The 22,713-nt window shown below is 37.8% G+C and overlaps 1 protein-coding gene across 12 annotated transcripts in view; it reads right to left on the reverse strand.

Moving 5' to 3' along the window:
- The window catches only part of MAPK10 (mitogen-activated protein kinase 10), a 593,666-nt gene that overhangs the window by 323,868 nt on the left and 247,085 nt on the right, over nt 1-22,713 (reverse strand). For 3 of the 12 annotated variants that reach the window (XM_059375324.1, XM_059375250.1, XM_059375316.1), the window contains exons 1-2: nt 5,584-6,013; nt 280-394 (exon numbers count right to left, since the gene is read on the reverse strand). The gene's annotated coding sequence lies outside the window, so the exon portion shown is untranslated. Of the gene's footprint in view, nt 1-36; nt 144-279; nt 395-2,794; nt 2,932-3,600; nt 3,716-4,175; nt 4,290-5,583; nt 6,021-22,713 lie in introns of those variants that run through there. The other 9 variants (XM_059375288.1, XM_059375259.1, XM_059375269.1 and 6 more) reach the window with 7 other exon arrangements.

Genomic DNA, 22,713 nt, shown 5'->3' on the forward strand with positions numbered 1-22,713 from the left:
TCAGGCACATGAAATTGTTCATTAGAGCTGTCTTACCGGACTGGTATCATGGAGTGTGGTAGCACTGTGGTGTTTTACAACGCACCCATGCACCGCGAGACTTCATGCTGCTCTATGTGGCACCAGCAGTTAAACATTCTGTCCTGTTGATTTTCACTTCTTTAGTTGAAATTATTTAGAACAGTATTTCTTCAGATCCATACTAAATCCCATGCAATATTTAAAGTTATGGGGATCACATGTTTTCTGCTAAGGAACATTTTTAAATTTGTGACTCACCACTGCTTGTATGGTTTCTCATCTATAGGAAATTGTTCTAATTCAACAGCTTCTTGCATGAGTTGCCATAACGAAGATCTGAGATGGTCCTGCTGTTGGTGTTCCTCACGCTAGCCTAAAATCAAAGCAAAAACACAAAATTAATTTGATCTTAATACTTAAATGAGAATCTCATCTGCATTTAGGAAACCAAAAGACTGACAAAAGCAACTGGAAATGAGTGATGGGACACAGGATGAGGGAATAAAACACCTGAAGGTAGTTCACTCTGTCCAAATGTATTACAAGCAAAAGAACTTTGGTGTTACCAACACCAGAGTAGCTGGATATTTTAAAATCTGAACATAAGCCCAATTAATAATTATTACTTTAGTTGACATGGTATTTGGCTTTGTGATATGGATTTGGTTTTGAGACACAAGGTACCCTACTCAGCTTCAACTGGGACAGCGCCACTGTTACATGTTTATACAGTCTGCTTTTCATGAAAGATTTCATTGGAATGATGGGTTTCATACCTACCAACTAAAGGAGGAGGAGAAGCTCAAAAACTTCTGAAGTATGTGAAAGAGAATAAAACTAAACTGAAGTTGTTCTTTTTTTTTTTTTTTTTGAAGTTGTTCTGAAGCTGGAAACAGACCTGTATGTATGCTTTCCCATAATCTGATCTAGTTACAAAAATAGGTTTGCAACTTCAATCTGTTACTGTTCCTTTTTTGAGATTATATTGGACCAGATTCTCCAAGATTTGCCAGTTTCCAATGCCCTACCCATTATCAAACCATAAGTTTTGATTTCTAGAACTTTGGAAAGTATGTTCATCATACCGAAAATAAACCTCCTCTCTGCTCCAAATAAGAGTCCCTTTCCTGGCCAGGTGCTTACAATTTACTACTATGAATTCTTTCCCCACTATGTCCCCAGACATCTCAATGTAGCCTCCAATGTCACATGTATTTCATTCTCCTCTGAATTCCTGTTCTATTTCTTGTCAAATTACTAATAGAGCCCTTGATTATATACCATCTTTATTTAACCTCATCTCCCCAAATGGCTCCAAACTCTTCCTTCCTTTGCACTTAGCAGAGATCTGTACACAGAAGACATTCCTCCAAGTAATATTTATTGTGTCCCAATAATGTGCCAAACAGACACAGTCAGTACCTGAGAGATTATACTTTCGTAGAAAACACAGGAAACAGGAAGAGGCCATTACTGTATTGTGTGATAAGTGCGAGGAAGGTGGAAGTATGGACACTGAAAACCCTTGCCAGATAAATGGGCCTGAGAGCTGTCACTTCACTATCAGTGCTTCCAGATCTTCTGTGAGAAGAGGACAGTTACTTGAAGAAATTCATTTTCAGGAAGCACATGGAGGACCCAGGCAGGTTAACATACAAAATCCAGGAGGCAGTTTTGCTTCTAGGAGGAGAAGTCACTAAAAAGAATTTCTAGTATTTTTTAAGTCACAGCTGGGTGGTAGCATCTTTTTCCTGTTTTCTACAACACACAGACACACAGACACACACACACACACACACACACACACACGCACGCAGTAGCAAAAATCCTGTTTATTACTGAGGAGGCCAGTCTACAAATGCCTGATGGCTCTGTAGAAGAACTTCACCTTACACCTGTACACCATATGGGATTTCAGAGCGACTGTGGGTTAGGAATGCTTCTAAGGAAACTTCAGTCGTCTTTTTTTCCATTCAAAACTTTAATTTCCATTCCTAGGAGCATTAGTTCTATAAGCCTATGGCTTTTGCATCTCAGAGATAAGAACAGTGAGAAAGGCCATAGTGGCTTATTATGAGTCCAAAACATCAATTCAACTAGAAAAATTCTTTAGCAAAAATAAGTATAGGGTGCCTAGGTGGCTCAGTGGGTTAAACCTCTGCCTTCAGTTCAGGTCATGGTCTCAGGGTCCTGGGATCGAGGCCCGCATCAGACTCTCAGCAGGGAGCCTGCTTACCCCTCTCTCAGTGCCTGCCTCTCTGCCTACTTGTGATCTCTCTCTCTCTCTCTCTCTGCCAAATAAATAAATAAAATCTTTGAAAAAGAAAAAAAAGTATAAATTTGAGTTTACTTCTCATACCAAAAAGGTTCTTTGTTTTAAGGATTTTCAATATTACCTGAGCTCTCCATTTGGAGTTTCTACCAAGATTCATGATAAGAAATGGGGAGAGAGAGGTAGGTTAATACTTAAAACTATATATTTTTCACTTTCCCCCTCTTTGCCTTGATTTTCTCTTACAGATAAAATGCACTCAAACTGAAAAATCTTTAGTCAAAACCATACAACTTTGCTATGAAAATAGGTACTATATATAGGTAAATTTCTAAATTTCGAGCTCCAATTCTCAATTGCATTTTCTCTTTCAAAGAGAAATGATCAATATGCAGCATGATCTTTTATCTGAATCAGCAGCAGTGTCTCATCTCAGACTTATATAATGCAATAAATATGTTTAATATACGAAAGAAATAAATGGATCTTGTTCTTCTTTACCAATAAGCACTCCCCCAGTAGTCTCCAGGCCCAACTTTATGCAAGTCAGTGGTCCTCAGAAGAAGGTGTGAGAGATGCAAGTGTAGTGGGGAGCAAATACTCAGCCTGCAGCAAATACAGCATTGTACTCCTTCCTGTCATTCCTGGACACTTTGTGCTTCTTTTTGCTTAAGTGTTGCAATGTCCAACCAAAAGCTTAAAGGACACTGCAAGAGGAAATAGTAAAGGCAACAGAGAAAGAATTTTCAGTGTCAGTTTGTTTACTTCTTCTAATTGAAGGAAGACTCCCTTGCTTTGAGACCCATTATTCTCATAAGTAACTAAGCAATCATTCGATTTGTACACACAAATTCCATGCAAAGTCTTTTAGCTGCAAATGTGACCTGAAGCCAGAATGAGAACAGGAAGGGAGAGCATCTGCCCTCACGTTTAACAAACAAGAAAGCCCCCAAATTGTCTTTATTTTTATCATCAGTATTAAAAGACTTTTTCATTAAGATTACATCCAAAGACATAAATTCATTTACATAAAGCTACAATAAAGCTTTAAAAAAAAATCCTTTAAATATGGGATGCTTTACCTTTAAACATGGGAGGCTTTTTCACATTACTGAGGTTAGGCAAATCCCCTTTGCTTATAATATTCCTATAAGATATATTAACCAGGGAAATCTTATGAATTTTCCTGCAACTTAGAAATATACATTTATTTTTAGCATCCACAATCAAGTCTCAGTTCATTCTAACCTTGAAAAACACTGACCACGTCCTATGAAACCATGAAATACTAATAGGTGCAGACATACCAGACAATGACAGCAAAACACACTGGGTCCCTCTGGGATCTGTTCACAAACATCCCCTTCGAGCATGACAAACACACTCCTCCCAACAGCAGATGCTGTTCTGGGGCAAGCAAGCAGGAAGCTGGAGGCAGCTGATTTTTCCACTCTACATATGATTTCTTACTGCCTCATCATCAAGAATTTTTTTTTTTTTTAACCAGTACTGCAAAGATTCTGTAACACCAGGAACTCATCAAATTAAAGCTACTCTACAACAGGAGGGAGTGATGTGCAGATGAGGAAGCAGGAAGACTGTTTCATATCTAAGGTTATACCACCTTTGTCATCTGATTTGCTATAGTTCCGTTGTGGGGAAGAGAAAATCCAGTTTGCTCTGTGTAATAAAATAAGCTAACCCATACTCTGTGTCCATTAAGAGTGAGATGGAGGCAGGAAAGGGAATACATGCCAAAGGCAGCAAAACTGCTCTCTCCGAGCTGTCTGGCCCCTAAAATCCAATGGTTCCGAAGTAGAGTCAGAAGGTCGTGAGCTCATTCTTGAGCGTCGCTATCTGTACTGACAACATATAGGCTCACCTAAGGTAGAACAAGTACAGAAGCCTCTCTGAGAGAAGTGGTCATTCCTGCAACCATTTTTGATATGTTGATCAGCATTCTGGGAGATCCTCCAGGGTCTGACAGCTAGCAGATGAGGGATGAAGGGAGAAATCAGACCGTGGGCTAGCACTGCTGAGTGCACTTATTCTCCTTCCCTCTGAACTGCGTTCTGTCCCATGACTTAGCCTGCCTCTTTCTGGTTCGTTCATAAAAGTTGCCGTCAACCCCCCAGCAGCACGCAGGGCTGCTGCAAAGACCCTGGAGGGCTCTGCAGCAAAGACAGCCCATGTAAACAGCCTTGGGATTCTTTCGGAGCCTCCTGCCATGGGATAAGCCATTCTTTTTCTACAGCTAAAAGGTAGTATGTCAGAAGGTAAAAGCAGAGACAGCCTCTAGATTTAAATGTGGAGGGAAAAAAAAATACATATAAAATTTTTCTTGAACAATCTCTAACCTTGATATACTCAAAGATTTTCTAATAAATCACATTTATTTTGCTGCAGGCACAAAAGCATAAATTCTGGTAAGTATATTGCCATGCTCGTTTCTGATTTTTTTTTCCCCAAAAGAGATCTGACATTTCTAGGGGACACAGTATCCCAGCACAGAATATGGGAACCCTGCCATTTAAAAAAAAAAAAAAAATGCTGCCTGCTGTGACTAGGAGATCACTTTCTTAAAGGGACCCCTTACCTATGCTACTGCAATGCCAATGTTTCTTCTAATCTCTTACCTGACCCCTGTTCTGTGTTCCTCTCCCTGGCCTGAATTTAGCCTAGAATGTCTCTGCAAGAGTAATGTCATTAGTTTTGCAGCTAAGATATATAAATACCATTCTCTACTATAAATAAATATGATCCAAAATATTTATTTAAATTACACCTCTCAGGAAGTAAACATAAATGCATACTTAAAGACGTGATTTTTTAATGTTTTATGGAACCCAGAGCATTTCTTAGATATAGGACTGAGGTCAGCACTTCTAATAAGCACAGCTGTTCGCTGTCTCTCTGTCTCTTTTTTTCCTCTCTCTCTCTCCCCCCACTCTCACCCTCTCTCCCCCGCTGTTTTTCTCTTCCCTTCTGTAGCTCTGCATTGGTCTAAAAACCCCTGGTCACAATAAGAAAGCTCCCTCCCACCCTCTGCCAACCCTCACTCCGAATACGAAGGTATCCACACGCCCAAGTCTGGAGAGAGATGCTCCACACAGAAGGAAAGGCTGGTGGCTTCTTGCCTCAGAGGTACTTCACTTCATAAACCTGCTTTCCATCCCATCACTCCCACTTTTCCCATGCTCGCTCTCCCACCCAACCAGGAGCAATTAATAGGCATCACCCCACCCTCCAAAAAACAGGTTAGAACCCAGAAGGAGCAAAGAGCCACCTACCATTCCGTGCTTGAGAACTACGATCCTGATCCAGCAGTGTTTGCCCCAGAAATCCTCCCTACTTGTTTTTCATTAACCACATTCCAAATTGTAATAAGGAATAGATTCTTTGGAGGTGGGGAAATGGTTTAAAATTAATGATAGACAGGTGATTTCCAAGAAAACCCAATTTTAAAGTCACTCAAGCCCCGAAGAATTGAGGGGTGAGGAGAAAAAAGGAAGATTATAAAAATGAAAAAAGAAAAGAAAAAGGTAAGCATATAACAAGCACCACCCACCCCCATAAAAATAAAAAAAGAAGGGGAGGATTTTTTTTTTAAAAGAAGAAGAAGAGTGGCTTGCTGAATCACCCTCTTTCACTGCCTGGAAACCATTGTGCAGCGTGATGCTGCCTGTACCATTGTGGAACCTACCAGAGGAGACGGACAGAGGGCTTGGGGAATGGGGTTGCTATGGCAACCGAAAGGAGCACACATGACGTCAAAGCCCAGAGAGGTCTAGGGAGGGGTGAGAGGGGGAAAGGGAAAGAGGAAAAAGTCCGTGTGCGGCTACAGCTGCTGTGTTTTCCGGTGAAATGAGGACCAGGCAAAATGAAAAGGAATGAGGTTTGCTGGCAGCCACTCTCAGGAACTACGACACCAGTGGCCCGTCAGCACAACCCGGAGAAACAATCTGCTCCATGCAGCCCTGGCCCTGTATACCACAGGGCTGAGGAACAAACGCCTGCAGACCAAAACACCGGAAGAAATACAGTCAATCTCTGCTTTTCAACTAGCTCAGCTTTTTGCAAACAGCACAGAGTGAGACTTGTAGTCTCTCTAAATGTCAAAACAAACAAGGATGGTCATCACCTCAGCAGAGAAGTGAGCATCTGAGTCCCAGCCGGATCCCAGAGGTCATTTGCACAGCACTAGCCCTCTTCTCCGGTTCCTTGGTTTTTATAAAAATCATAAATTAATACCGTAGTACTACACCAAACTCAACAAACTGATTCTTCCACTCCAATTAGAACATGGGGGCGGGGGGAAGTACTGTTAATCTGAGTTAACAAACCAAGGGTTGTTGTTTTTTTTTTTCTAGTTGCAGATTATTCTCTGGAACACTGACACAAACCATATTATTACTATCTGGGGCAAATACCTCTATTTTATTTAAGTAATTTGTCCTGCTGTTGATTATTAGAATAAATTTTTAAATCTCCATACAGTTTTAGCATCTACAAATAACACTCTTTTAGAAAGAGGACAATTAACCACTTCTACTATTTAAAAAAAAAATTATCAAATTTCTTTAACCTCTTTAAAATATTTTCTTTACACAAGGAAAATTTTCAATTCACATTGACCTAACAAGCCTCAGGCCTTGGATTCTCAAGTTACATTATCTAATCAAATTTTTTTTTTTTTTTTTTTTTTTTTGCTTAAACAACTTTGTGGTGGGTTTCTACCCATTAACAACAAGTAATGCTGAGTTTTATATCATTGTGCATTGTTTTAGAACTAGCATATTTACATGAAGAAGGGCCTTCTTCCATATGTTAAGAGAAAAGATATAATATGCAACAGATATAAACAAAGCAGTGATCATAGACACTAAAAGATCATAAAACTGTGTGGGATTAATTCAGCTTTTGTTTTCATCATTGCTGCTGTTATTTTTCTCAGGAGGGAATCTGGGGGAAAAAAAGCTTACATGAATTTTTCTATCTTTTTAATCTATTGGCCAAGACAAGGTTTTGGATGTTGTTTTACTCTAATTTCAAGTTGAACAGGAATCAGTTATTAACTATGAATCTTGGCAATGGGTCTATCTATAAGAAAACCATGTCACAAGCAAAAATATCTATTGATTAGTCAAGCAACTTTATAGTACAATATAATTAGCATTCATGGTTTTAAGTTATTGCATTCCAAGCTTTGATATCAAAAGTTAATTTTTAATAACTGGGTATCAATGGAAAAAAAAACAGGACTCTTACATTGCAAACACAAAAATTAGAGATAAATTATGCACTGAAACATAAAAGCTAAAAATCTGTAAAGCTATTAGGATAAAATACATCTTATAGAAGGAAAATTACTTTCTCATCTTGGAGTAAGCAAATACTTCTTGGGACACAGAAAGCACCATAATAGAAAAAAAAATAGACTTGATCAAAATTAAAAGCTTCCATTTATCCAAGTCACCATTAAGGAAATGAAAGAGACAAGCCACAGACTAAAAGAAAATAATCCTGATAAACAGCTGAAAATACTCTTGATACAATTATATGATACTATCAAATTCAAATACAAATTCTAGATTATATAAAAATATCCTACAACTCAATGATAAAACATTTTTTCTTAATGTCTTGAGTAGGCACTTGAAAAGGGAGATTTATAAATAGTCGATAAGCACATTAAAAAGTGTTCAGCATCATTAGTCATCAGAAAAATGCAAATTAAAACTGCAACCAATGCCATTTTACACTAAAATGACAAAAATTTAAAAAGACTAACAACACTAAATATTGGCTAAAATATAAGAAACCAGGACTCTCCTACATTAACAGTGTAAGTATAAAATTATAAAACTACTTTGAAAAAATGGTTTGGCAGTGTTGTTTTTTTCTCTTTAATGATAACCATATATCTATAGTATGACTCAACAATTCTATTGGTAGATAGTCACCCAAGAGAACAGAAACAAATTCCCTTTAAAAAAAAAAAAAAAAAACTTGTACATAAATGTGTATGCCAGCTTTATTTATAATTGGTAAAAATTAGAAACAACGCAAAGTGCCCCAACAGGAAAATGAATAAATTATGATATATTCATATAGTAGTATACTATTCAGCAATAAAAAAGAATGTCACCTAAGAATAGGTTAAAACCAACCATTTTCTTCCATTAGGTATTAATTCTTTATGACACAATTTATCAAGAATAATAGATACCAACATTGTTCATAGATTTAGAGGTAGATTTTGCTATTTAGAGCTTTGATTCTCAACCAACTCATTTCTATAATATTGAGATGATCAAAATGGTCTTTTAAGTCTATTCTTTAAAATATAGAAAAGTTAATTCCCTCAAATTAGATCATTTCATACATGTCAGCTTTTAAAAAATCACACTAGGAGGGAAGAGCAAGATGGCAGAGAACTAGGATACCTAAATTTTGTCTGGTCCCAGGAATTCAGCTTGATAGTTACCAAACCATTCTGAACACCAACAAAATTAATGGGAGATCAAAGAGAAGAAGAGCAGCAATTCTAGGAACGGAAAAGCAACCAGTTTCTGGAAGGTAGGATGTGTGGAGAAGTGAATCTGAGGCAATATAGAGAAGAAAGACCATGAGGGAGAGGCTGGCTCCCAGCAAGCAGTAGAGCAGCGGAGCACAATATTGGAACTTTTATAGTTTGGGGGTTTATTTATTTATTTATTTGTCAGAAAAGGGGAGAAGAAAGAGAATGAACAAGGGTAACATTAGCCAGAGGGAGAAACAGGCTCCCCATTGAGCAAGAAGCCTGACACAGGACTCAATACCAGGACCCTGGGATGATGACCTGAGCCAAAGGCAGACAATTAACCAACTGAGCCACCTAGGCATCCCAAAAATCAGAACTTTTAGAAGTCTTCTCCTCAGAGAGATGTCACTCCAGAGGCTAAGAGTAGGGTAGAATGGGTGGGTGGAGCCCTCACTGGGACACTGTGGTCTGAGGACCTGTTGGGCCACAAAAAGACCAGGGATGTCTGAGTATGGCAGAGCTCCCAGGTATCAGAGTGGGGAGGCTGGCTACAGAGACTAGAGCAGAGGAGTGCACTCTCAGCTCAGGGTTACCTTAAATCATGATCCAATGTACACTCAGGTCACTTCTCTTCAAGAAGAAACCCCACAAGGTGCAGATCCAGGCAGACTCCCCACTTCCTCCACTGGGAGGAGTGGCATGGGGATGTGTGGCAGGAATCTGCTGATTTTGGAGACTCCAAACAGGGCATACACCAGGGATAGAAATGCTCAGTCACAGCCCAGGTGAGCACAGAGTGCAGCCAGGGAGACAGGAATGATTGACAACTTTTCGCTGAGGGTGCATGGAGGAGTGAGGCCCCAAGCCCTCAGCTCCTCTGGGGCTGGAGATTGGGAGGCTACCATTTTCAGTCCCATCCACCAACACTTTACAGAAAACAGGTAACAAAAGCTACTGAAAATGAACCCCAGCAGGTTACTTAGCCCGGCCCCTGGCAAACGCAGTGCAATTCTGCTTCAGACAAAAACATTTGAGATCACTGCAATAAGCCCCTCCCCCAGAAGATCAGCAAGATCATTCAGCCAAGACCAAGTTTACTGATCAATGAGAACTGCAAAACACCAGTGCTAGGGGAACACCCCATATAGAATTCATGGCTTTTTCCCCAGGATTCTTCAGTCTTTTCAAAGTTAAAGTTTTAAAATTTTCACCATTTTATTCTTTCCCTATTTTTAATGTTTCCTCTTCCCAATTTTAACCTATTTTAAATATTGTATATTTTCAATACCTTCTAAAAAATCTTTTTTAATTTTCATTATTATAGTCATATTCTATTCCTTCATTGTATTTAACCTTATTTTTTATATACAGGTAAGTTTTTATTTCTTTAAAATTTTGGGATACAGTTTCTTCTAACAGACCAAAATACAACCTAAATCTAATGTATGGCTCTGCTCTACTCTCCAGACTAATCACATTCCCTTCTTTTTTTTTTTTTTTTCAACTAATTACTCACCTTATCAATTCCTTTTTTAAATTTTTTTTAATTTTCATCTTTACACTCATATTCCGTGTGTGTGTGTGTGTGTGTCTTTCTTTAAATTTTTGGGTTTCTTCTAACAGACCAAAATACAACCCAAATCAAGTGTGTATCTGTTCTATTCACCAGACTAATTATACTTTTTTTTTCCTTTCTTTCTCCCTCTGGTTTTGGGTCTCTTCTGATTTGGTTAGTGTATATTTTTCTGGGTATTTGTTACCCTTTTAGCATTTCATTCTCTCATTCATCTATTCTTCTCCGGACAAAATGACAAGGCTGAAACACTCACTGCAAAAAAAAAATAAATAAATAAAAATTAAAAAAAGAACAAGAGGCAGTAATGACTGTTGGGGAATGATGTCTGTCAATACAAACATTGGTAATATGTCAGAACTAGAGCTCAGAACAACAATTATAGTTGGGCTTGGAAAAACCTAGAAATACTACAGAATCTCTTTCTGGAGAAATAAAAGAACTAAAATCTACCCAAGTTGAAATTAAAAAAGCTATTAATGAGGTGCAATAAAAAATGAAGGCTCTTCCTGCTAGGATAAATGATGCAGAAGAGAGAATTAGTGATACAGAAGACCAAATGATGGAAAATAAAGAAGCCAAGAAAAAGAGAGACAAAGAACACTGGATCACAAGGGGAAAATTTGAGAGATAAGTGATACCATAAGACAAAACAATTTTAGAATAATTGGGATCCCAGTAGGAGAGAGAGGGGGCAGAAGGTATATTGGAGCAAATTATAGCACAGAATTTCCCTAATTTGGGGAAGGAAACAAGCATCAAAATCCAGGAGGCACAGAGAACTCCTCTCAAAAATCAATAACAATAGGTCCACACTCCATCATCTAATAGTAAAACTTACAAGTCTCAGAGACAAAGAGAAAATCCTGAAAAGAGCTTGGGACAAGAGGCCTTTTGTCCCATTGTAACATATAATGGCAGAAATATTAGATTGGCAAGAGACCTATCCACAAAGTCTTAGCAGACCAGAAAGGACTGGCATGATATATTCATAGCACTAAACAAGATAAATATGCAGCCAAGAATATTATATCTAGCTAGGCTGTCATTGAAAATAGAAGGAGAAATTAAAAGCTTCCAGGAAAAACAAAAACTAAAAGAATTTGCAAACACAAAGCCAGCTCTACAGGAAATATTGAAAGTAGTCCTCGAAGCAAAGAGACATCCTAAAAGTAACATAGACCAGAAAGGAACAGAGACAATATACAGTAACAGCCATCTTACAGGCAATACAATGACACTAAATTCATATCTTTCAATAGTTACCTTGAATGTAAATGGGCTAAATGCCCCAATCAAAAGACAGGCTGTCTGCAAGAAACTCATTTTACCCAAAGACACTTCCAGATTTAAAGTGAGGGGGTAGAAAAAAATTTACCATGCCAATGGACATTAAAAGAAAGCTGGGGTTATATGCTTAGATCAACTAGATTTTAAGCCAAAGAGATGAGGAAGGACACTATCATACTTAAAGAGTCTCTCCAACAAGAAGATCTAACAATTTTAAATCTCTATACCCCTAACATGGGAGGAGAAAACTATATAAAGCAGTTAATAACAAAATCAAAGAAAGACATTGACAATAATACAATAATAGCAGGGGACTTTAAGACTCCTTTCACTGAAATAGAACATCTAAGCAAAAGATTAACAAGGAAATAAAGGTCTTAAATGACACACACTGGACCAGATGAACATAGCAGATATATTTAGAACATTTCATCCGAAAGCAATAGAATACACATTCTTCTCCAGTGTACATAGAACATTCTCCAAAATAGATCACATCCTGGGTAACTAATCAAGTCTCAGCTGATACTAAAACTTTATGATCATTCCCTGCATATTTTCAGGCAACAATGCTCTGAAGTTAGAACTCAATTGCAAGAGGAAATTTGGAAGGAACTCAAATACATGGAGGCTAAAGAGCACCCTACTCAAGAATGAATGGGTAAATCAGGGAGTTAAAAAAGATGTAAAAAAAAATTCATGGAAACAAATGAAAATGAAAACAAAACTGTTCAAAATGTTTGGGATGCAGCAAAGGTGGTCCTGAGAGGGAAGTGTATAGTGATACAAGCCTATCTCAAAAAACAAGAAATGTCTCAAATACACAACCTAACCCTACACCTAAAGAAGCTAGAGAAAGAACAGCAAATAAAGCCTAAACCCAGCAAGAGAAAAGAAATCATAAAGATCCAAACAGAAATCAATGAAATAGAAACTAAAAAATACTGTAGAACAGATCAATGAAACTAGGAGCTGGTTCTTTGAAAGAATTAATAAGATTGATAAACCCCTGACCAGACTTATCAAAAAGAAAAGAAAAATGAATAAATGAATAAGGTCATAAATGAAAGAGAATAGATTACAACCAACACCAAAGAAATACAAACAATTTTAAGAACATGTTAAGAACAACTATACATCAGCAAATTTAACAAACTGGAAGAAATGGATGCATTCCTAGAGACATGGAAACTACCAAAACTGAGCTAGGAAGAAATAGAAAACTTGAACAGACCCAAAACCAGTATGGAGATTGAAGCAGTCATCAAAAACCTCCCAATAAACAAGAGAGCCAGAGAGCTCAGAGGGCCAGAGAGCTTCCCAGGGGAATTCTACCAAACATTTCAAGAAGAATTAATTCCTATTCTCCTGAAACTGTTCCAAAAAATAGAAATGGAAGGACAACTTCCAAACTCATTTTATGAGGCCAGCATTACCTTGATCCTAAAACCAGACAAAGACCTCATCAAAAAGGAGAATTACAGATCAATATCCTTGATGAGCACAGAGGCAAAATTCTCATGAAAATACTAGCCAATAGGATCCAACAGTACTTTAAAAGGATTATTCACCCTGACCAAGAGGGATTTAATCCTGGGCTACAAGGTTGGTTCAACATCCACAAATCAATCAATGTGATACAGTATATTGGTAAAAGAAAGAACAAGAACCATATGATACTCTCAATAGATGCTGAAAAAGCATTTGACAAAGCACAGCATCCATTCTTGATCAAAATTCTTCAAAGCATAGGGATAGAGAGTACATTCCTCAATATCGTCTAAGCCATCTATGAAAAACCCACAATGAATGTCATTCTCAATGGGGAAAAACTGAGAGCTTTTCCCCTAAAGTCAGGAACACGGCAGGGATGTCCACTATCATCACTGCTATTCAACATAGTACTAGAAGTCCTAGTCTCACCAATTAGACAATGAAAAGAAATTAAAGGCATCCACATCAGAAAATAGAACTCAAACTATCACTCTTCGTAGATGATATGATACTATATGTGTAAAACCATAAAGACTCCATGTGAAAACTGCTAAAACTCATACAGGAATTCAGTAAAGTGTCAGGATATAAAATCAACACACAGAAATCAGTTGCATTTCTATACACCAACAGAAAGACAGAAGAAAGAGAAATTAAGGAGTCAATCCCATTTACAATTGCACCCAAAACCATAAGATACCTAGGAATAAATCTAACCAAAGAGGAAAAGAATCTGTACTCATAAAACTATATTGTACTCATGAAAGAAATTGAATAAGACACAAAGAAATGGAAAAACATTCCATGCCTATGGATTGGAAGAACAAATATTGTGAAACTGTTTATGCTACCTAAAGCAATCTGCACATTTAATGTAATCCCTATCAAAATGCCACCCTTTTTTCCCCAAAGAAATGGAATAAATAATCCTAAAATTTATGTGGAACCAGAAAAGACCCTGAATATCCAAAGGAATGTTGACAAAGAAAACCAAAGTTGGTGGCATCACAATTCCAGACTTCAAGCTCTATTACAAAGCAGTCATCATCAAGATAGTATGGTACTGGCACAGAAACAGACACATAGAACAATTTAACAGAATTGAACCCTCAACTCTATGGTCAACTAATCTTCGACAAAGCAAGAAAGAATGTCCAATGGAAAAAAGACAGTCTCTTCAACAAATGGTGTTGGGGATATTGGACAGCCACATGTAGAACAATGAAACTGGACCATTTCCTTACACCACACACAAAAACAGATGCCAAATGGATGAAAGAACTCAATGTGATACACGAATCCATCAAAATCCTTGAGGAGAACACAGGCCACAACCTCTTTGACCTCAGCCACTGCAACTTCTTCCTAGAAATATTGCCAAAGGCAAGGGAAGCAAAGGCAAAAATGAACTATTGAGACTTCATCAAGATCAAAAGCTTTTGCACAGCAAAGGAAACAGTCAACAAAACCAAAAGACAACTGACAGAATGGGAGAAGATATTTGCAAACAACATATCAGATAAAGGGCCAGTATCCAAAATCTATAAAGAACTTATCAAACTCAACACCCAAAGAACAAATAATCCAATCAAAAAATGGGCAGAGGACATGAACAGACATTTCTGCAAAGATGACATCCAGATGGCCAACAGACACTTGAAACAGTGCTCCACATCACTTGGCATCAGGGAAATACAAATCAAAACCACAGTGAAATACCACCTCACACCAGTCAGAATAGCTAAAATTAACCAGTCAGAAAATGACAGATGTTGGCAAGGATGCAAAGAAAGAGGAATTTTCCTACACCGTTGGTGGGAATGAAAGTTGGTATAGCCACTCTGGAAAACAGAATGGAGGTTCCTCAAAAAGCTGAAAATAGAGCCACTCTATAACTCCGCAACTGCACTACTGGGTATTTACACCAAAGATACAAATATAGTGATCCAAAGAGGCATGTGCCCCAATGTTTATAGAGGCAATGTCCACAGCCAAACTATGGAAAGAACCTAGAGGCCCATCAACAGATGAATGAATAAAGAAGATGTGGTGTGTGTGTGTGTGTGTGTGTAATGGAATACTATGGAGCCATCAACAAAACCCCAATATCTTGCCATTTACAGTGATATGGATGGAACTAGAGGTTATTATGCTAAGTGAAATAAGTCAATCAGAGAAAGATAACTTTCATATGATCAAACTGATATGAGGAATTTAGGAAACAAGACAGATGATCATAAAGGGAAGCTTGGGAAAAATTAAACAAGATAAAACCAGAGAGGGAGACAACCATAAGAGACTTTTAAACTCAGGAGACAAACTGAGGGTTGCTGGTCGGGGGATGGGATGGCTGGGTAATGGACTTTGGGGTGGGTATGTGTTACAGTGAGAAAAAAAATAAGTAAATAAATAAAATATGAAAGAAAATGATAAAAAATAATAAGTTTTTAAAAATCTACACTAAATAGATGCCATTCCTGATTGAAGAAAACAAAAACTTTATTAAAGCCCTCAATTAGATAATCTTAATGTAAATCTCTATTGAACTTTCTCAATCCAACACAATATGTTTTAGAGCCTCCCTTCACTATATCCTACCTCAAACTTGACTATACCTTAATCTTTCTTAGTATCCATTGTCTTCCCTGAAAGTTTCCTTTTTCAGGACTCTGTTATATTTTTTTATATTTGGTAGGTGATCAGTAAGGTTATATAATTCTTTTACCAGTCATCAAAATTTTTATCTCAGGTATTATTATGGAGTGTTAAGTTTTGAGATATCCAATATTAAATAGGTAGCTTCTGTTACAAACTTAATATTTAAACATTAACTCTTAAACTCTTTTCAAAGTGTTTTGAAATGAAACTATTTAATCTAGAAGTCTAACCTGAAATTCCTTCAGTACTATCAATTGGGAAGATTTTAGAAAAAAGAGTTTTAAGAGAATAAATGAGTATAAGTTCTTATTTTCGAAAGCACAGAATTGTAGTTACTATTTCTTATATACAACTTTACTTAATAGCATGTTTGTAGTCTGTGGTGGAACTGAAGATTTGCAGGAATATTTCTTGTTCTCTAAATATGGAGATCTCCTTTCCCTTACAAATAAAAACTTCATGATATTACATCTTCAGAATTAACTACTGAAACATGCAATAAGTGATGAATCTCAAAAACATGCTAAGTGGGGAAAAGTGAGACAAAAGAGAGCATTAACTTTATAAGTCCATTTATAAAAAGGTCTAGAGCAAAGAAAATTGTTCTGTGGTGATGAAAATCAGATTGCCTGGTGGAGCCACAGGGTTGAAGATTGTGGTGAGTGCAAGAGGAAAATTTCTGTAATGTTGAAATTTCTGCATCGCAATAGAGGTGTAAGTTATGACATAGGTCTGACCATTTGTCAGAACTCCTCAAAGCATAATTCCTAAGATTAGTGCATTTCACTCTATGAAAACTGAACCACTGTTTAAAAATAGTAATAAGTCAATTCCCAGGAAGAAGAAAATTGCTGTGGGCAATGAGTTAGAGCTCCTCCCAAACCTGAAAATCTGGCCCCAAACCATGAATCTTGATTTTGTAGACCCAAGCAAACCCAGCAAAAGGAAAGGCCATAATCAGTGTCAGTAGGACCTTAAGAGATATAATAGATCCTCCAAAGTGAAGCACAGAATTGAAGTTTACATAACAAACAAGAAATAAGAATGCAGGCATTAAAAAAACAAATTTTTCAGAGAAGGCTGGCAAGAAGCAGATTCTTAGGTTCTGCTGTAGGAACTACCATTCAGTGTCAGGACATAAGACTCTGGAAGAAATGAAGGTACTGATGAACTAGCTTTCCAAACAGTAAGTGGGAAGGGACTGGAATAGGGAACACAAAGGAATCAAGCCAGTGAAATTGGAGTAAGAATTCCATTTCTGAATCCAAGTGGGGGCTTAGCAGTAAAATCAATTACTGCACTAAGATGTCTTAAAAAAATTGGCCCTAGAGTAGGTTACGAACTCATAGCCACTTGTCCGAAACTTCCCAGGTATTAGCAAGTACCATATACCAAGAAATTCCTTGGTCCCAGGCAAACTAGGAAAGCTTATCATCCTATACCAAAGTCTAAACTGGACTTGAACCCTTAGATGAGAATTAAAGGTCCCAGCTTCAAAAGTTACAAAAGGAAGAAGTCAAGAATTATAAGAGTGGTGTTGGTAAAGAAGAGTGTCAACTAGCTACACTTTCAACAATTAGATTAATTATGCCATGAATTAAGATGGTGGCAAAAGGATGCATATGGTTTGGTAAACACAAGCAAAATTATGAAAGATAAATCAGTTAGAACTGGGTGACAGAATAAATATGAGAGAAACGCAAAGGGTCAGTGTTAACCCATATTCTCTGTCATTTCAAGATATATAATAATGTCTTCTCTCAGAGAGTCAGTCATGTATTTTTTTATGATACTTCCACCTGGGGGGCGCCTGGGTGGCTCAGTGGGTTAAAGCCTCTGCCTTCGGCTCAGGTCATGATCCCAGGGTCCTGAGATCGAGCCCCACATCGGGCTCTCTGCTCAGCGGGGAGCCTGCTTCCCCCTTTCTCTCTGCCTGCCTCTCTGCCTACTTGTGATCTCTGTCTGTCAAATAAATAAATTTTAAAAAAAAATGATACTTCCGTGCGCCTGGGTGGCTCAGTGGGTTAAGCCGCTGCCTTCGGCTCAGGTCATGATCTCAGGGTCCTGGGATTGAGGCCCGCATCGGGCTCTCTGCTCAGCAGGGAGCCTGCTTCCCCCTCTCTCTCTCTCTGCCTGCCTCTCCATCTACTTGTGATTTCTCTCTGTCAAATAAATAAATAAAATCTTTTAAAAAAAAAAATGATACTTCCACCTGGGACACACTAGTACTTTGCAAAACTACATCATAATTTAAAAATTTCAGATGCCACATTCAGTATCTCCCTTCTAAAAAATTATATTTCATATTATTAAAAGTCCTGAAAAACTGGAAGTTAAAAAAAACCCAAATTTCTCAAAATTGAAACAAAATGTGTATCTTAAAATAATTTCTCAAATAAATGATTTTTTCCCTTTTTTTATTTTGTAATAAACATATAATGTATTTTATCCCCAGGGGTACAGGTCTGTGAATCACCAGGTTTACACACTTCACAGCACTCACCATAGCACATACCCTCCTCAGTATCCATAACCCCAACCCCCCTCTCCTGAGCCCCCTCCCCCCAGCAAACTTCAGTTTGTTTTGTGAGATTAAGAGTCACTTATAGTTTGTCTCCCTCCCCAACCCATCTTCTTTCATTTATTCTTTTCCTACACCCCTGACCACCACCCCGCCATTGCATCTCCACTTCCTCATATCAGGGAGATCATATGATAGTTGTCTTTCTCCGATTCACTTATTTCACTAAGCATGATACCCTCTAGTTCCTTCCACGTTGTCACAAATAACATGATTTCATTTTATTTCATGGCTGCATACTATTCCATTGTTTATATATACCACTTCTTCTTTATCCATTCATCTGTTGATGCACATCTAGGTTCTTTCCATAGTTTGGATATTGTAGACATTGCTGCTATAAACATTCAGGTACACATGCCCCTTCGGATCACTACATCCATATCATTAGGGTAAATGCCCAGTAGTGCAATTGCTGGGTCATAGGGTAGCTCTATTTTCAACTTTTTTGAGGAACCTCTATACTATTATCCAGAGTGGTTACACCAGCTTGCCTTCCCACCAAGAGTGTAGGAGGGTTCCCCTTTCTCTGCATCCTTGTCAGCATCTGTCATTTCCTGATTGGTTAATTTTAGCCATTCTGACTGGTATGAGGTGGTATTTCACTGTGGTTTTGATTTGTATTTCCCTGATGCCGAATGATGTGGAGCACATTTTCATGTGTCTGTTGGCCATCTGGATGTCGTCTTTGCAGAAATGTCTGTTCATGTCCTCTGCCCATTTCTTGATTGGATTATTTGTTCTTTGGGTGTTGAGTTTGATAAGTTCTTTATAGATTTTGGATACTAGCTCTTTATCTGATATTTCGTTTGCAAATATCTTCTCCCATTCTGTCAGTTGTCTTTTGGTTCTGTTGACTGTTCCCTTTGCTGTGCAAAAGCTTTTGATCTTGATGAAATCCCAACAGTTCATTTTTTGGCCTTGCTTCCCTTGCCTTTGGTGATATTTCTTGGAAGAAGGTGCTGCGACTGAGGTCGAAGAGGTTGATGCCTGTGTTCTCAAGGATTTTGATGGATTCCTGTCTCACATTGAGGTCCTTCATCCATTTTGAGTCTATTTTCATGTGTGGTGTAGAGAAATGGTCCAGCTTCATTTTTCTGCATGTGGCTGTCCAATTTTCCCAACACCATTTGTTGAAGAGACTGTCTTTATTCCATTGGACATTCTTTCCTGCTTTGTTGAAGATTAGTTGACCATAGAGTTGAGGGTGTATTTCTGGGCTCTCTATTCTGTTCCATGGATCTATGCGTCTATTTTTGTGCCAGTACCATACTGTCTTGATGATGACAGCTTTGTAATAGAACTTGAAGTCTGCAATTGTGATGCCACCGACTTTGGCTTTCTTTTTCAATATTCCTCTGGCTATTCGAGGTCTTTTCTGGTTCCATACAAATTTTAGGATTATTGTTCCATTTCTTTGAAAAAAAAAATGGGTGGGATTTTGATAGGGATTGTATTAAAAGTGTAGATTGCTTTAGGTAGTGACATTTCACAATATTTGTTCTTCCAACCCAGGAGCATGGAACATTTTTCCATTTTTTATGTCCTCCTCAATTTCTTTCATGAGTACATTATAGTTTTCTGAGTATAGATTCTTTGCCTCTTTGGTTAGGTTTATTCCTAGGTACCTTATGGTTTTGGGTGCAATTGTAAATGGGATTGACTCCTTAATTTCTCTTTCTTCAGTCTTGTTGGTGGCGTACAGAAATGCAACTGATATCTGTGTGTTGATTTTATATCCTGACATGTTACTAAATTCCTGTACAAGCTCTAACAGTTTTGGAGTGGAGTCTTTTGGGTGCTCTACATATAGTATCATATCATCTTGCAAAGAGTGATAGTTTGACTTCTTCTTTGACGATTTGGATGCCTTTAATTTTTTTTTCTTGTCTGATTGGTGAGGCTAGGACTTCTAGTACTATGTTGAATAGCAGTGGTGATAATGGACATCCCTGCTGTGTTCCTGACCTTAGCGGAAAAGCTTTCAGTTTTTCTCCATTGAGAATGATATTTCCGGTGGGTTTTCCATAGATGGCTTTGATGGTATTGAGGTATGTGCCCTCTATCCCTACATTTTGAAGAGTTTTGATCAGGAAGGGATGCTCTACTTTGGCAAGTGCTGTTTCAGCATCTCTTGAGAGTATCATATGATTCTTGTTCTTTCTTTTATTACTGTGTTGTATAACATTGATTGATTTGTGGATGTTGAACCAACCTTGCAGCCCAGGAATAAATCCCACTTGGTCATGGTGAATAATTCTTTTAAAGTACCGTAGGATCCTATTGGCTAGTATTTTAATGATAATTTTTGCATCTGTGTTCATCAAGGATATTGGTCTGTAATTCTCTATTTTGATGGAGTCTTTGTCTGGTTTTGGGATCAAGGTAATGCTGGCCTCATAAAATGAGTCTGGAAGTTTTCCTTCCATTTCTATTTTTTGGAACAGTTTCAGGAGAATAGGAATTAATTCTTCTTGAAATGTTTGGTAGAATTCCCCTGGGAAGCCGTCTGGCCCTGGGCTTTTGTTTGTTTGGAGATTTTTGATGACTGTTTCAATCTCCTTACTGGTTATGAGTCTGTTCGGGTTTTCTCTTTCTTCCTGGTTCAGTTGTGGTAGTTTCTATGTCTCTAGGAATGCATCCATTTCTTCCAGATTGTCAAATTTGTTGGTGTAGAGTTGCTCATAGTATGTTCTTAAAATTGTTTGTATTTCCTCTTTCATTCATGATTTTATTTATTTGGGTCCTTTCTCTTTTCTTTTTGATAAGTCTGGCCAGGGGTTTATCAATCTTATTAATTCTTTCAGAGAACCAGCTCCTAGTTTTGTTGATTTGTTCTATTGGTTTTGTTTGTTGTTGTTGTTTGTTTGTTTCTATTTCATTGATTTCTGCTCTGATCTTTATGATTTCTCTTCTCCCGCTGGGTTTAGGCTTTCTTCATTGTTCTTTCTCCAGCTCCTTTAGGTGCAGACTTAGGTTGTGTATTTGAGACCTTCCTCGTTTCTTGAGAGAGGCTTGTATCACTGCATATTTTCCTCTCAGGACTGCATTGCTGTGTCCCACAGATTTTGAACTGTTGTGTTTTCATTATCATTTGTTTCCATGAATTTTTTCAATTCTTCTTTAATTTCCTGGTCAACCCATTTAATCTTCAGACGGATGCTGTTTAGTCTCCATATATTTGGGTTCTTTCCAAATTTCCTCTTGTGATTGAGTTCTAGCTTCAGAGCATTGTGGTCTGAAAATATGCAGGGAATGAACCCAGTCTTTTGATACCGGTTGAGACCTGGTTTAGGACCCAGGATGTGATCTATTCTGGAGAATGTTCCATGTGCACTAGAGAAGAATGTGTATTCTGTTGCTTTGGGATGAAATGTTTTAAATATATCTGTGATGTCCATCTGGTCCAGTGTGTCATTTAAGGCCTTTATTTCCTTGTTGATCTTTTGCTTGGATGATCTGTCCATTTCAGTGAGGGGAGTGTTAACGTGCCCTACTATTATTGTATTATTGTTGATGTGTTTCTTTGATTTTGTTATTAATTGGTTTATGTAGTTGGCTGCTCCCATGTTAGGGGCATAAATATTTAAAATTGTTAGATCTTCTTATTGGACAGACCCTTTGAGTATGATATAGTGTTCTTCCTCATCTCTTATTATAGCCTTTGGCTTAAAATCTAATTGATCTGATATAAGGATTGCCACCCCCAGCTTTCTTTTGATGTCCATCAGCATGGTAAATGGTTTTCCAACCCCTCACTTTAAGTCTGGAGGTGTCTTCAGGTCTAAAATGAGTTTCTTGTAGGCAACATATTGATGAGTATTGTTTTTTGAATCCATTCTGTTACCCTGTGTCTTTCCGTTCGGGCATTTAGCCCATTAACATTCTGGGTAACTATTGAGTGATATTAATTTAGTTTCATTGTATTATCTATAGGGTAACTTACAGTCAATATCTTTGTATCTTGCTCTATTCCTTTCTGATCTATTACTTTTAGGCACTCTTTTTGCTTAGAGGACCCCTTTCAATATTTCCTGTAGAGCTGGTTTGGTGTTTGCAAATTGTTTCAGTTTTTGTTTGTCCCGGAAGCTTTTTGTCTTTCCTTCTATTTTCAATGATAACCTAGCTGGATATAGTATTCTTGGATGCATGTTTTTCTCATTGATAGCCTAGCTGGATATAGTATTTTTGGATGCATGTTTTTGTCATTTAGTACTCTGAATATACCATGCCCATTCTTTCTGGCCTGCTGGGTCTCTGTGGATAAGTCTGTTGCCAGTGTAATTTTTACCATTGTACGT

The sequence above is a fragment of the Mustela nigripes genome, chromosome 1 (genome assembly GCF_022355385.1).
Source record: "Mustela nigripes isolate SB6536 chromosome 1, MUSNIG.SB6536, whole genome shotgun sequence".
Taxonomy (NCBI): domain Eukaryota; kingdom Metazoa; phylum Chordata; class Mammalia; order Carnivora; family Mustelidae; genus Mustela; species Mustela nigripes.